Genomic DNA, 3056 nt, shown 5'->3' with positions numbered 1-3056 from the left:
ATTCCCATACAAATTATTTGGCTTTCTAAAGTCATTTCTACCTTTATTAGTATGCAAAAAGTATTTTTTTTTTTTTTGCATTGTGTCATTACAATTTGTGGTTCCTTGTAATATTTCTAACTTTATTTACCTTTTTAAAAATCTCATCTCAGTAAAAAATTATCACCCTATCTTTTAATGTGTTCTACACAAAATTAATGCTTATTCCCAATGACCTTTATTTTCTGTTGCCCATGACATGAATGATGAAATGTCTATTTATTCTGCTTATTCCCTCAAACACCATACCCCCAACTATGATATTAGAGTTTTCTTGAATTCAGACCCTCCTTGTGCACGAATTTAGGATCTGTTTACACCTTAAGCAATCTTGATAACTAAGGTAAACTGACATCAAAAGTCCAGGAACTCAGCATTTTGGTATAAGTAAGGGCTAAAACCAGCAGTTTTCCTACTTTTCTTTCTAACATTAGCTAAATTGTTGCTCCCAAATATACTTGGTTTTTCTATGCTCTCCAGTAGCATATTTGTGATCTAGAAGAGAAAGGTAGCTAAGAGGTACAATTTAAAAAAAAATCCCATCAAAAAGTGGGCTAAGGATATGAACAGACAATTCTCAAAAAAAGACATTTATGCAGCCAACACACATATGAAAAAAGCTCATCATCAGTGGGCAGAGAAATGCAAATCAAAACCACAGTGAGATACCATCTCACACCAGTTAGAAAGGTGGATCATGAAAAAGTCAGAAAACAACCAATGCTGGAGAGGACGTGGAGAAATAGGAATGCTTTTACACTGCTGGTGGGAGTGTAAATTAGTTCAACCATTGGGGAAAACAGTGTGGTGATTCCTTAAGGATCTAGAACCAGAAATACCATTTGACCCAGCAATCTCATTACTGGGTATATACCCAAAGGATTATAAATCATTCTGCTATAAAGACACATGCATACATGTGTTCATTGCAGCACTGTTTATAATAGCAAAGACTTGAAACCAACCCAAATGTCCATCAATGGTAGACTGGATAAAGAAAATGTGTCACATGTATACCATGGAATACTATACAGCCATAAAAAGTGAGTTCATGTCCTTTGCAGGGACATGGATGAAGCTGGAACCCATCCTCAGCAAACTAAAACAGGAACAAAAAACCAAACACCTCATGTTCTCACTCATAATTCAGAGCTGAACAATGAGAACACATGGACACAGGGAGGGGAACATCACACACCGGGGCCTTTTTGGGGGTGGGGAAAAAGGGGAGGGAGAGCATTAGGACAAATACCTAATGCATGCAGAGCTTAAAACCTAGATGATGGGTTGATAGGTGCAGCAAACCACCATGACACATGTATACCAATGTAACAAACCTGCACGTTCAGCACATGTATCCCAGAACTTAAAATAAAATAAAAAAATAAAATTCCTCTCCAAAAAAAAAGAGGTACAACATAACAAGAATATTCAATAATATTCAGGTAATACCTTTTAGACATGAGATACTGAGCTAGAGACTGGGAATTAAAGCCCTGAGCACACCAGACACTACACTACACTACACCTTCATGGAGGTCACAGTTTAGTGGGAGAAAGTAGATTTTAAACAAATCAAATATACATATACATATATATATATATACACACACATACTATATATGTATTTAACTACAATTCTGATAAATGATATAAAGGAAAAGTATATAATAATTTCTATTTATACAGGAAAAAGAATTGGCCGGTGTGGGAGATCAGAAAGCTTTGCTGAACGATTGCCTTTTAATGAATGTGTAGGAGTAACCAGGTGAAGGCAATTGAAAACAGGGATTCAGAAAGAGGAAAAATGTACATATGAAGGAACTGAAGTAGGCTTTTTGCAGGGTTAGTGAGGTCAGATTGCCCAGAGCATAATGAAAAGAACAGAGACTGGCAAGAAATGAGGCTTGAAAGGTATTCAGGGAACAGATCATGCAGGGACAAGATAGAGGGTACTTGAAAGGACTGGGTAGTCATGCAAAAAAGTTAGGACCTAATCTTGAGGGTGGAATTTGGGGATATATTCAGGCTTTGGTGAATCAACAAATTTTATTCAAAAGCACAAGACAGATATACCTTTGCATTCTAAAATGGTGACACTGTTAATCATACTGTTCTTTGAAGATTTTTTTCACATACATTAATTGGTATTTCTTTACAATTTTTCCAAAAAAAGTCAGTAAGTCTTAACCGTTGTAATTTTAGAGGTAAAGAAAATGTAGCAAAGTAAGTTGAAGTGACTATCCTAAATTTTCATAAAAGTTAGCTGACGTTACATGATTCCTAAATTATTTTTTTTCTTTTTAGATTGCATTTAGGGCTATTATGCAAAAAAGCTCATAAGATCTTTAAAGTGCTTATAGATTCTCCCTTGTTTTTTATTCTATTTGAGACCCAATTTTCTTATTCCTCAAAATTATTCCCTTTATCAGTTCAGAAAAGTGGTTTATTCATCCTGTTTCTGTTTTTCTTATAAAGTAGAGATAATAGCCTTCAAGAGTGATATCAAAACTAACTAGGTGATATTTATTAAAAGTGCTGATGTTGCAAACATTACATAAGAACTAAGCATTAGGCTTATCTCATATGGGGTTATGGGAGAAATAACTAATCAATTTATTTCAACATGCTTAGAAATTCAAAGCACAATGCAAATACTAATCAAGCATACCATGCACAAAGGCGAATTCATTAGTAGAGAATACAGAGGATGGAAAACTTTTGAGTATGGTAACAGATATCCAAAGGTGTTTTATATTTCATGTGCCTCATGAAAACGAATATGAAAAAGGCATGGACTGTTGCATTCTCGTGCTTTGAGTACCCAGCATTATATGGATGAATGATAGCAATTAAGTCGCCTTCAAAATTATTTTGCAAGTGACAGAGTCTCTCCTTGACCAAACTGTAGATGGGCTTCTCTGAGCCCTCTTTTCAACTTGGCGTAGGCCTTGTTCCCAAGCCCATCCCAGTTGTAACAAGAATCCTGCTCACTGTACTCTTCACAACAGCAAAGA

This window comes from Macaca thibetana, chromosome 4 (assembly GCF_024542745.1).
Source record: "Macaca thibetana thibetana isolate TM-01 chromosome 4, ASM2454274v1, whole genome shotgun sequence".
Lineage (NCBI taxonomy): Eukaryota > Metazoa > Chordata > Mammalia > Primates > Cercopithecidae > Macaca > Macaca thibetana.
The sequence above is the reverse complement of the archived record's forward strand: the minus strand, read 5'-3'. Positions refer to the sequence as shown.